Below are 13232 nucleotides of genomic sequence, written 5' to 3'. Positions count from 1 at the left end.
ATCTAGAAGGATGAAGAAGAAGAAGAGGAGCGAACAGAGAGGGTAGGCAGTGGAGAGCCAAACCCGAAGATCCCCAAGAGGAAAGACAATAGAGCCCCTGAAAGAGGATAAGCCCTCCTTTAAAATCAGTGCTCACAAACTTTGTCTCTCTAGGGAATGTTCACAAATATGCTCTATCTCTCTTCTGTCTGGGATTCAGTGAAGAGACGTTCATATTTACAGACCGCACGAGCTAATGCTCAGGCACCAAGTGGCGCACTGATAAAATGACACGTGTCCCTTCTGTCCTCCCTGACCGCCGAGGTGTCGCTACCCTCGCGATGACCGCGAGTATGACGGTATGCGTATCCTCTTATTCACGGAGACCCTCTTCTTCTTTTACAGCCACCAAGCCACTAGATCCCTTTTATTCCCGTAGGGCAAAGTCGTGACTTGTTTTTTCGCGCCAATACCGCTGCCAAGCCTCAAGGGGCCCCTTGGGTCCTGCCTAAAGGCCGGAGCAGACATAAGAGTCTTGGCAAGTCATTGGTGTCTTGATTATACCGCGTTATCGTCTCCGTTAGATTGGGACTGCGCCAAGCATCCACCTGAATGAATATAACTCTCTCCTTAAAGGAGGAATGCAGGCTCGCGACCCTTACATGGACACTACAAAGCTATGGGTAGCGCGTGGCTCCCACGCACGGGGCCACATGTCGCGTGACTGAGGCGCCACGTGGCAAGCTAGGGTTCGCTGGTCAAATCGTCAACCCCACGAGGACGAGTGCACGTGCCACATGCTCATTGGCTAGTCAAACGGTCAACCGTCACGCCTATTGACCTTTCCTACAATTGCCCCCCACGCGCGTATGCCTCACGCGCTGTCATGCGCGCGTGTAACGGTTGGGACGGTTCGGATTTATGCAACCATCACACCCCTTTAATTTATAGCATCCCTTTCTCGAGATTTGAGGGACCCTCTTGGGATATAAATACCCACACTTAGCCATAAATCACACCACTATCCAAAAGATCAAATCTTTTCTCTTCTTTCTCTTCCACCAAAAAGTCCCAACTTTCTTCTTCCTCCTCCTCCGGACTGCAACTCTCTCTCTTCTCCCTCCTTTTCACAAACCTATACTTCTCTGTTAGAGATGGTGAGAGACGATGTAGAGCAAAGGAGTAGGGCTATCATGCAGACCTCCATCCCGAGCACTCCCGGCGGACGAGTGGCGTCGGGCGCCGTACCTCAGTGGCTCGAGCGATTCGTTCTGGCGGAAAGTGGAGGACTTCGTTCCAGAGACGGAGATCCCGGAGGAGATCCTCTCCCTGGTCCCTGATCCCTCCCTCTTCCGTCTTGAGGTTTCGAGTGGAGAGAGAGGACATCCCTTGTTGTTTTACCAACTACGAGGCCGTTTCCCAGGCGCCGGTCCATTGGGGCCACTGGGTGGAGTCAGTTCTGAGTAACCCAGACTCATTGCATGCGCTTAGGGCTTCTCGTGCCCTTGAGCCCATCCACCTTTCGGCGGAGTTGAACATCCGAAAGAACAATGCCAACGTCGATCGTATGATTTTGCGGTGGAGTAAAGACACCCACACCTTTGTGTTTCCTTGGGGAGATTATGGCCCTACCCTACAGGACACGGCCGCACTTATGCGATTGAGCACGAGGGGGGCAGTGGCTTTCGACCCCTCAAACCTTTCTCCGGCAGACGCAAGACTAGTGGATCGCTTGAGGAGAGCGTATACAGAGGCAGGTAAGTACGGGTCTCGCTTTGATCAAGAGGGACGCGTGCGGGCCCCTCCAAAATCCGGCAAAACATCTTGGGGTTGTTGGTTACGATACTTCTTCAAAGACTTGCCTCCTCCTGGGGTTACATCTCCTGCAGGACAGGCTGCTGAGTTCTACGGAAAGATGTATGATTCTGATCTTCATCTCGCAGGTTTCCTCATTTACTGATTGTCCTTATTTGTTGTCCGTGACTTTCCTTATGAGGGACTGAACCATACTGTTTTCCCTCTCGCGGTAAGTCTCGCGAGAGGGGACTTTATTCCTCTTGGTCCTCTCTTTCTGGGTTCTTTTTTCCACCGTCTAGATCAAGTTCATACCGACAGCGAGAGGTCAATGGGACGCTACGATGTAGTGTCAGTGGTGCACACGCAGTTCTGATGGCTTTCTGCTTTGAACATTTCCCGAGTCTCGCTCCCTCCCCCGCAGACATCAGCGGAGGCGACGAGCCGCAACCCAGGATCATGAGGTGGAGCGAGGTAAGTTCGACCAAGCCTTGGGGTAAATGCATCAACAATGCTGGAGCCTTCTTTCCGCGACCCTACACCGAGCCTGTCGAGGGTGCCCTTCCCACCGGTTTCTTCTCAGAAAATGACCGTGTTGTGGATTTTCAAACTGCGGGTGTTGCCGTCCCTGCTTCCGCCCTTGCTGCCTTTGTTGCTGCTTGCCCGTGTTCTCTTCCCACATTATGTGCAGAAGGGACGCGCTCGATGTTGTATCATCCCGACAGGGTGGCGCGGCAGTTCGGCTATGATCAGGGCGCGTCGGGTCAAGCACCGCCACTAAGAGGTTATGTCGAGAGTTTTCGCCGCTTCACTAGGGCTCACGTGGAAGAATTGACTGAGGGCTATAATATTGTGACACTCCCGCGAAACGACCGGGAGACTTTCTTTACAGCTAACGGTCGCTTGGCTTGGCGTCGCAACCTCGACTCTTTCATCAACTATGTTCGCGGTGTTCCTGAGATCCCAGCTCTCTTAGACGTTTACCATCGTGATGTGTCCGTAAGGTCCTCGAAATCGAGGCAACCTGGATGGCGTGGCAAGAAAAGTTACTGGGCTCCGACAAGCACCACATCCGCGACTAGCCGTGGTATTACCATTGCGGAGCTAATTTCGACTGTAATTCCGCAAAGGGTGACTCGTGCGAAAGCAAAGGAAAAGCCTCCTCGTAACAGCAAGACCCTCAGCTGAAGTGGCTATGGAAGGTATGCCTTGGGGACAACATTTCTCTATTTCTTCCTAGTGATATTTGCTATTTGTATTTGCTGTAATCCCTGAACTCACTTCTTTCCTTAGGGTGCCCCCGTTCGAGCGGCAAGGACTTCTCGCTCCAAAGAGACCCCTGCGAGTGTCGCGTCTGCCGGTGAGATCTGCTTCTCTTCCCCTTTTGGCTTTCCCATTGTCTCATTGCTGTTTTCTGACATGTTCTTCTTCGCTTCGCGGGTTCTTCGTTCAGGTATGAAGGGGGGGAGCATATTGTAATACCCCTAGTCTTTAATTATGGTTTAAGTTAATTATGTGATATGTTTAAGGCTTAATATGTGAAATTGGGCTTAATTTGCTAGGTAAATGAAATTGGAGCATAAGTTGGCATATGGCACACACACACACACAATAATTTTTCCTAGCCTAGCAAAACAAAACAAGTCCTCTACATCCTTTTTCTTTGTTCTTATCATCAAAACATAAAAAGAGAGAGAAAAAAAAATAGAATTGGTGGAAAAAGAGAAGAAGAAGAGGAAGGGAAAAATTAGGGGAAACCTTATTTGGCTTGAAATTGAAGATTTAATTTGGTAATTCTTACATCTCCTACTCGATTCCATAATTTGTATGTTAAATTTCACATCATATGGGTTGAATTCATATTCTAGATGATTGGAACAAGATAAATTTGGCTTTGGGTTAGAACTCTACTTGTTTCTTGGAATTTGATGTTTAAAACTTGTTTTGATGCATGAATTGATGTACTTGGAGTAGCTCTTCAATATCTATGAGGTTGAGCATGATTAGTGAGGTTTTGATGTGAGTTAGAAGTAGTTTGGATGGGTTTAAGAGTCGAAAATCGCAGGAAGAACAGTGGGTAATTTTCTGGAAAACTGCAGAATTGAGAAATTTGGTATCTGTCCTGATTTTGTGAATTTTTTTTGAGGCAGTTTCTAGACTCCAAAAATTATGAGATTTTTATAGAGAGTTCCTCTATGAGTCCTTTATCTATGGTAAAAATTTCAGGATCAGATTTGAAGTATTGAATTCTATAAAAATTCGAGACCATGTAGCGCGCAGTTTTTGGACTGTGCTGACTGCACAGACACGTGTTAGGGAAACGGCCATAATTTTGAGCTCGGGCGATGAAATTGCGATCCGATTTCTGATTTTGAACCCACACTCGTAGACCCAAAAAAATGCATGAAGATCATGTCTTAGTTATTCTTGTACAAAGTCAGTTTTGCGTTAAAGTTTATGGAACTGCAGTTTCTGAGATTATTTTCTTGGGCTAGCTATCTAACTTCACATGTCTACCTTAAGACCTTAAAAATAGGCTTGTTTAGCATCATCTAATCATGTTTTTATTGCCTAAATATTTTAGGAAGCTCGGGTGGTTCGTAGAGCCGAGGTGAGTGATTTAATACCTAAACACATGGTTTTGAACTTGTTTTCCCTATCGAGCTTGATTGAACATGTTTTATAAATTATGTACTCCATGGATAACAATAAAAGGTAGACCTATTTGTGAAATATTTGCGAATCTATTTAATGGCATTCCCAACGTCCGGTCTTGCTAGGGGACAGCTTAATGGCTAGCAAGGGTGTTTGAGGTTGGTGTGTGTTTTCGGATATTGCATAGACGTCTGGCTTATCCACTACCGGGGACGCCCGGTAGCTTTTGAATTTTGAATAACGGAATGTGCATTATATTTGGCTTATGTTTTTGAGTGCTTTGTTTTGAAATATTATCAAATTATTTTGCATTGTCCATGGAAGACATGTGAGTTAAGTATTAATCATTCACACGAGCTTTGGCTTATGAATTTTCTTTTCCACCTTTCAGGAAGCGATGAGTAGGGTGGCATGGTGTTTCCTTTTTGGACGTGTTGTATTTTTTGGAAACTTGTAGAAAGGAAGTTATGCTTGTAGACACTTAGCTTTGTACATGGTTTGTTAGCTTTTGAGTTTGTAAGTAAGCATTGCTCTGAGAGGTTTATCTTTTGGTTTGTAAAACCTAAGTAAGACTTTGGTTTGTTAGCAATAAAAGTCGTCTTTTGCTTCCGCTGTTATGTTTAGCCCCTTTTGATTATCGCTTGCTTAGATGATATTTGATTTGTGATTTGGCCTTAGTGAGAAATAACTGGCATTTGTCATGATTAAGACCTCATGGGGCGGGTCAGGGTCGTGACACATACCCCTTTGAGCAAGCTCAAGAGAAAGAGGGAAGATGAAGAGGCTCGCGAGGGGGGTTCTGACAGCAGCATAGATGACACTGTTCCGCTCAATCAATCTTTTAAACTACCTCGCGCCTCTCAACCCAGTCCAAGCGGCACGTCCGTTGCCGCAGGCAAGAGGGTGGTTGTTGATCTAGCTGAAGGGGAATCTGATGAAGTTAATAGCAACACCAAAAGCAGTGATGATCGCGATAGTGAGGGAGTTAAGGACAGTGACGCCGATGGCAATGAGGGAGGCCAAAGTGATGGGGATAGTGATGATGAAGACCACAGCAATGATGACAATGGTGATGGAAACCTGGGTAATGGTGGAGAAGGCGATGGCGTTGAGGATGAAAATGGTGGTGATGGCAACGAAGGTCACGATGGCGGCAGAGATGATGGTGAGAACTTGGGTGTGGACACAATGCACCCCATAATTGAGGAAGACGAAGAGGATGATGATACTTCAGGTCTGATACCCCGCCGGAGGATTCCAACGGAGGGGCTCCTTTCGATTCCCGACATCAACCAGTTGGCGTCGAAGGCCGTCATTCCGTAACCTTCTCGCCGAGAGGCGGTAAAGGCTGCCTTGGACCTTTTCAGCAGATGTGTCAACGTTCCTCCTACTGGCGACCTTACCACGCATTTTCAAGCACATGATGCGGCAGTGGCCCTTATGAATCTGACTTTCGCGGAGGTCTTCGCGAACTTGCAGGACGATTCTTTGGTATCTCTTAGGACTCTGCAGGCGGGGTATGTTACTGGCAGCGTCAGTGAGGGTAGCTCTTTACTGGCTGGGGAGTCTGTTTTGCAGCAACAAGTCGAAGTCGATACTAGCCGCGGGCATGCGGCGGCCGATGATGATTCTGAAGTACAAGTGGTGGAACCATCTATGGTCAACGAGGTGGAGGAACTTTCGAACAAGGCCTTCTTCGGGTATTACAGTTTCAACCACGAGGTGACTTCTTTCCTCTCCTTTGTCCGGGACCGCTTCTCTTATACATTCCTTAAGGTTTGCGATCTCTACAGTCTGACCATGGGCCGACTGCAGCTCGAGTGCCTCTACCATTTCTTGCAGAGTATCAAGGACATAAGAGTGTATGATTTCGACCTCAATCAGATCGAGGATATCGAGCACACCGTCCAAAACTTTGACAAATTGGGGTTTAACATCTGGTGGGTGTACAAGGAGCTCGACGCTGCAAGGATCATGCGTGAGAATTAGAAACTGTGGAGGCGTTACGAGGGGGCAAAGGTAGCCCTGGAGGAGGCTCGTGCTGCTCTTGTTAGAGCACAGAACGCGGTGATCGCGGCTGAGGAGATTGCGGAAGAACGAAAGAGGATTTATGAGCACATGGTTGAGGAAGCCTGTCTTGGAGAGAGGCTCATTGACGTGCCCCTTTGCGACATTGATCATTTCTTAAAGAAGATCTTTGGTTGATAATTTTGTTTGTTTTAGGTATTGTAATGAAATGACTTTGGGAAACATTTGCAGCAACTTTTGTCGTAACTTTTGGGTGATCTAATGACAATGTCGGATGTTCGCAGTAGTTTTTTACGTGTAATATGCCTATGTTTTAGGAACATAGTTAGATGATATTACAACTGCCGCTTTGTTTTCCACTAATTGTCCATTACATGATTCGTCTGCCATCCTTTACAGGGAAACTGTTCATAAACGAACTAAGGATAGCATGGACGATACCAAACTGAAAATGTGAGAAATACCCTTATATCATAGGTAGTACATTTTAATAAACTTAGCATTGATGGGACCAATTTTAAAACCATCACTAACCCTTGCTAACTCATAGTGGCCGCTGTTACTGGCCTTGATTACCTCGTACGGACCTTCCCACCTCGGAGTGAATTTCGGTTACTCCAGGTCCCTCATGACCGCGGTTGTAGACTTTCACACTAAGTCTCCAACTTGAAACGCTCGCGGTACCACCTCTCTTTTGTGATACTTGGCTACCGATTCCCAGTACTTCTCTTAATGCCTCGCGGTAGTGTTCCTCCTTTCTTTTATGGCCTCCAGGTCTGCCCTTCTTTCTTCATGTGTCACCTCCGCCGCGAGGGCTAGCCTCGCGGATGGCATGCTTAACTCCGTGGGGAAGACAGTTTCTGCCCTGTAGACTAAACTGAAAGGACTAGCCCACGTGGCTTTGCGATGAGAGGTCCTGTAAGCCCATAGTGCTACCGCCATGTGGTTAGCCCATGTTCCCCCTTTTTCGTCTAGCAGCTTGCTGATGATATAGATAAGGGTTTTGTTGGTTGCCTCGGCTTGACCGTTGCCTTGGGGATAGTATGGAGTCGACGTGAGGTGACTCACTGAGTATGACTTTAGAAGTTTCTTCACGTTCTTGTTGATGAAGGGAGTGCCATTATCTGAAAGGATAACTTTGGGTATACCGAAGCGGGAAATGGTGTTTTCTTTAATGAAGTTCGCAACTGCCGCACAAGTAGCTTTGCGCAAGCTCACCACTTCTACCCATTTCGTGCTTATCTCAGTAGCGACCAAGATCCACTGATTTCCTCTGAATGACGGGTGTATGGGACCAATTAAGTCCATCGCCCAAGTATGGAACGGATAAAGGGCGCGAATGGAATGGAGTTCCACAGATGGCACATGGACTAGGTTCCCAAATTTCTGACAAGCCACACACCTGCGCACGTGCCATTTCGAGTCTACTTCCATTGTAGGCCAGAAATACCCAAGATGGATGAAGTGCTCATATAGTTTCCTCCAACCCTGATGTTCCACCTCGTGGACTTTCTATAACACTTCTTCAGCTTTTTCGCGAGACAAACAGCGTAGGGGAATCCCGTCTAAAGGGCGTCGGCAGAGTTGCCCCCCTTCTAGGAAGTAGCGCTGAGAGCAGCGTTGAACCCTCATGGCTTCTTTTGGATCTAAGGGCAGCGCTCCTTCACGAAGGAAATCAATGTACTCCTGTCTCCAGTCTAACTCTTCCATGAGGCAACACTCTGCTTCCACCGCGTATAGCATGCACTTTTGGCTAGTGCGGAGGACTTTCGCGACGTCCTTTCATGCTGGGCCAGTAATAACCCTGTCTTTGAACTCTGCGGTATAAGGAGATCTCGTTCTCGCCACAAGTTTTGTCATGGATCTGACGCAATTTGGTCTTCGCTTCGCTGGGGCCTACGCATCTCGCTAATCACCCCTGAGGTCCGCGGTAGTATAGCTCACTGCGTAGGACGGTAAAATGGGCCACCTCCGCGATGGGCAGGTTCCCTTTTTCGGAAACCAACTGCTTCAAGATGGAATCACGCCAGTCTCCCTCGCTGTGTGTCTCGAGCCCATCTATGAATGATGGCTCTGCCTTTCCAATGATCTCAATCGTCACTTTTTCTTCGTCAAATTCTGTCTTTGCCCCCAGCGTTGCGAGGGCATCCGGGAATCTGTTGTCTGATCTTGGCCTGTAGATTATGTCCATTGCCTCAAACCTTCCCATTAACTTTTGTACGGTCGCCCTATAGGGCGCGAGGGTGGGCTCTTTCAGCGCATATTCCCCTGATGTTTGGAGAACAATGAGTTTTGAATCCCCCACAATTTTCAACCGTGAAATTCCTTTAAAACTTGCTGCTAAAAGCCCCAGGATTAGAGCCTCATATTCAGCTTCATTATTGGAGCATGCAAAGCCTAGCTTGTAGGATAAGTATTCTCTTTTCCCTTCATCACTTTGAAGGACAATATCTGCGCCACCATGTGTCCCTCCTACTGCCCCGTCGAAGCTCAGCGTCCATGACGCTTCACTTGGACTGGCCGCTAGAGCTTCGAAACCGTCTCTTGGCAACGCCTCTTCCAATGGTTCACACTATCCGCTTGGAAATTGTGCAAGGAGATCTACTAAGGCTTGACACTTGATGGCTCGGGGGGTAACACATGTGATCTCGAATTCTGCCAAGGCCAGGAGCCATTTCGCGATCCTCCTGGATAGAGCTGGTCGCGATAGTAAGTATCTCACCGGGTCGCTCTTAGTGACGAGCTGTACTGGAAATGCCAGGAAGTAGTGCCTCAACTTCTGAGCCGTGAATACAAGGGCCAGGCAATGTCGCTCTACGAGGGTGTATCTCTCCTCCGCTCCTTGAATCTTCCGGCTAATGTAATACACCGGTCGCTCCACCCCCTCTATCTCTTGAGCAAGGAGTGCCTCGATGGATTTTAGCATCAATGTTAGGTACAGGATGAGAGGCTTCCCTAGTTGTGGTGCAATAACGGTTTGAGGCGAGGCTAAGGTAGCCTTGACGCTATCGAAGGCTTTTTTATGCTCGCCACTCCATTTGAACTCTGCCTTCCCCTTCAACAGGTCACTGAACAGCGCAATTATATCTGCTAGTGCAGGGATGAACCTCTGCAAGTAAGAAACCTTCCCGAGAAAGCGCTTGAGGGACCGTTGCAAATGCGGCGTGGGCATCTCCGCGATGGACCTTATCTTTGTCTCATCTGCGTCAATCCCGTGCCTGTGCACCAAGAACCCCAAAAACTTTCCTGCTGTCACACCAAAGGCACATTTCAGCGGATTTCATGTTAAACTTTCTACATCTCTTGAACACTTCTTCTAAGTGCTTCAAATGATCAGCGCTCTCTTTTGACTTGACCACCAAATCATCCACATAGTCTTTTACTATGTGGTGCATTAAGTCATGAAAAATTGCAGTCATGACGCGCTGGTAAGTGGCGCTTGCATTTTTCAGACCGAAAGGCATCACCACATAGTAGAACTTTTCGAGAGGGGTGCGAAAGGCTGCCTTCTCTACATCCTCGGGGGCCATTTTTATCTGGTTGTATCCGCTAAAACCATCCATAAACGAGAACATTTGGTGACCTGAAGTAGCGTTGACCAATGTATCTACGTGCGGGAGTGGGAACTCATCTTTATGGCATGCCTTGTTAAGGTCGCGAAAGTCCACGCAAACCCTAATCTGCCCGTTCTTCTTCTTCACCGGTACAATGTTGGCAAGCCATGAGGGATACTGAATCGGTTTTATAAAACCCGTTTTTCTCAACTTTTCAACTTCTTCCTTTATTTTCTCTTCTAACTCTGGGTTGTACTTCCATTGCCCTTGCTTCACAACCTTAGAGTTGGGGAACACGTCCAAGTGGTGTGAAACCAGGCCTTCGTCTAGCTCGGGCATTTCTTCATAGTGCCACACGAAGACATCCGCGTACTTTCTCAATAACTCAATTAGTTTCTCTCGAGTTTCTCCTCTGAACGCCTTGCTTATAAACATAGGCCGTGGGGATCCTTCGCCTTCTCTCAGGTTTATCTCTTCCAAGGCCTCTTGCTGCGGCCTAGGACCATCTTGCATACATTCCGGTGCCGGCTCTGGCTTATCCACCAAGTCTGGCTCGACTTCTACTGCTATCACAGTGTGGGGGCTGGCGACCCCACGAGGGACCGTTACCCCCGCTCACCATCATAAGCAGTACACCGTCTTGCCACCCTCTTGGATCTTAATAACTTTCCTCGGGACTGTTGACGCCACCTTCGCAGCGGGTCGCTTGGTCGCGACCCCTTCTTCCCTGTTCTTTATGTTCTCCCACCTTGGGACCTTGATGCCTATAGGCTTAGCCGACACCACTTCTTCTTCCATCTCGGAGAAATAGACTGCATTGGGCAGGTGCGTCTCATCCGTGTCAAAAGGCTTTTCCGACACAGCTACCGTGACCTTCTTTCCTGCCCAGATTCCTTTCATGCATTGATGATAGCTTGACGAGACCACAGCATACTTGTGCATCCAGCTCCTCCCTAGGATAATATGGTAGTTCGTCCATGCATCGATGATGTGAAACTTCATTGCAGCGTAGATGGCGCTTACCGCGAGGTCTACCACAACGTAACCCAGAGATCCCTTCTTATCTCCTCCGAACCCAGTGATCGCGACAGAGGATTTCATAATTCGGTTCTCTGGTATTCCAAGCTTCTTGAAGGTAGCTAGTGGCATGATGTTGATGGATGCTCCTCCGTCTAGGAAGGCCCGCTTCAACTCGACCCCCTTGACATGGGCTGTCACATAAAGTGGCCTGTTGTGGGAAAATGCGACGCGATGATCCGCGTCGGAGAAGGTGATGGAGTTGGCTCCTTCTCGGATGGCTCGCGGCACTGAGCCATCCGCAGCCATGCACGCCTGCTGGTGCGCTTCCGCGATGTTCACAATGGATTTGGTGATTTCTGTTCTAGCCGCGGCTGTGAAGCCCAGCGCGTCATAGAACGCTTTGAACTTAGTGCTTCCCTGTAACACCTTGACTGTAGCGTCAGGGTCGGGGATGACCCTTGGCTGCTCGTGAGAGGCAATTTCATCCAAGTGATCATAACAGGAAGTCATACAAACTCCTTTATCCGTGTACTCATCTCCTTCAGCAAATAAATTGTAACATGCAGCCATATGGACGGTCTGCTCGTGCTCAGGGTAGGGATGTTCGCGCACGTCATTAGGGCGACCGACCCCAACTCTCAACTGATTGGCTTCCAGCTTTCTTTTGAAGATTCTTCTCAGAGTCCAACAATCACTTATTGGGTGCTTCATGTGCCTATGGTAAACACAGTACCTCGGACTCTCGCGATCCTACCGCGATGGTTTGTGCTCCACCTCGGGCAACCAGAGTACACCGTCGGTGACCCATTGTTCCACCAACGCCTTCACTTCTTCCACACTGTAAGGATATTCTGGGGCCTCAGCTGGCTCTCTATCCCTTCATTTTTTGTGACCGCCACCTTCGCTACCACCCCACTGCCTCTTGTGCGACTGTGGGGCGGAAGAGGCAGTAGCGACTATGATAGTGCGGTTAGACTTCCAATTGTCCTTGGAAGGTGGTTTCACTGTATGGCGCAGGTTGTAAGTTGCCTCAAGGAGAGCTGAGAAGGTCGGGATCTTAATGTTCACCAAGAAGACGCGATAGTCACGCAGAATACCGTCAATGCATATTTTAACTAAGTGTGACTCGCCCATTGGCTCGTGGCAGTCCACAGCTTTGTCTTGGAAGTGCTTGATGTAGTCAATGATATCCTCTCCGTTACGTTGAGTTTCCTTCATGAGGGACAAGGTAGTGACCTTTTCGCGAACTTGGAAGAACTTAGTGTAAAACTTGTTTACCATTTCTTCCCAAGTTTTGATCGAATAAGGCTTAAGATTCACATACCAGGTGTATGCTCATGAGGTAAGGGATTTTGAGAACTCACGGAGGCGAAGGTTATGGTCACCGGAATGGGCCCCAAGTGTTTCGATGAAGCGAACCACATGCTCTTGGGCGCTGCCCTTTTTTCTGTCAAATTTAATGAACTTAGGTGGGGTATATCCTTCTGGATAAGGTAGAGAGAGAATGGCTATGGGATATGGGGGTTGTATATCAAGGTTGGGTGGGGAGGGAAGAGTGGCTTTGGTTTTTTCTTTGAGTAGGAGGGCTTGCACATCAGCTGCGGTGAAGAATTGATTTTGAGACTGGCCATTGTTCTCGGCCTGGAGAGGCTGCTGGTGGACTGAACTAGTACCTGTAACGGGGGCTGGTCCACCGATTTGGGGGTTTGGGGGATTTTGGACATGGTTCTGAACAGGGTTTGCTGGATTTGCTACTGCTACTGCCGCTGTTGTGTTTGCTGCTGCTGCGGCGTTTGCTGCTGCTGCTGAAGGAGACGGCTGGGCTACAGCGAGCGACACTGCCGGTGGTACCGCCGGTGCTGTAGGCAGAGCTGTTGTAATAGCCTCTCTAAGGGCAGTCTGAGCAGCAATCATTTGATTCTGTCCATCTCGAATAGCTTGGAGGACCTCCATGTTTGTGTCTCCTCCCTGAGTAGAGGACCCATCACCCTGGGCCAAGATCGGCCCGGTATTGGGCAGATTTTCTGCCATGGCCGCCGATGTGCGATCTGAAGGTTGTTGAACAGCTGGTGTTTCTAGACCATTTCTTAAGCTAACCATAAACTAAACAACCTCCCTAGCAGAGTCGCCAATGTAGGATAGGTCCGAAATCTGAGTGGATAAATATCCCCTTAGAGAATAGATGTGCCGGAGAGGTTAGAA

The sequence above is a fragment of the Rhododendron vialii genome, chromosome 1a (genome assembly GCF_030253575.1).
Source record: "Rhododendron vialii isolate Sample 1 chromosome 1a, ASM3025357v1".
Taxonomy (NCBI): Eukaryota; Viridiplantae; Streptophyta; class Magnoliopsida; order Ericales; family Ericaceae; genus Rhododendron; species Rhododendron vialii.
This window is presented reverse-complemented; position numbering follows the sequence as displayed.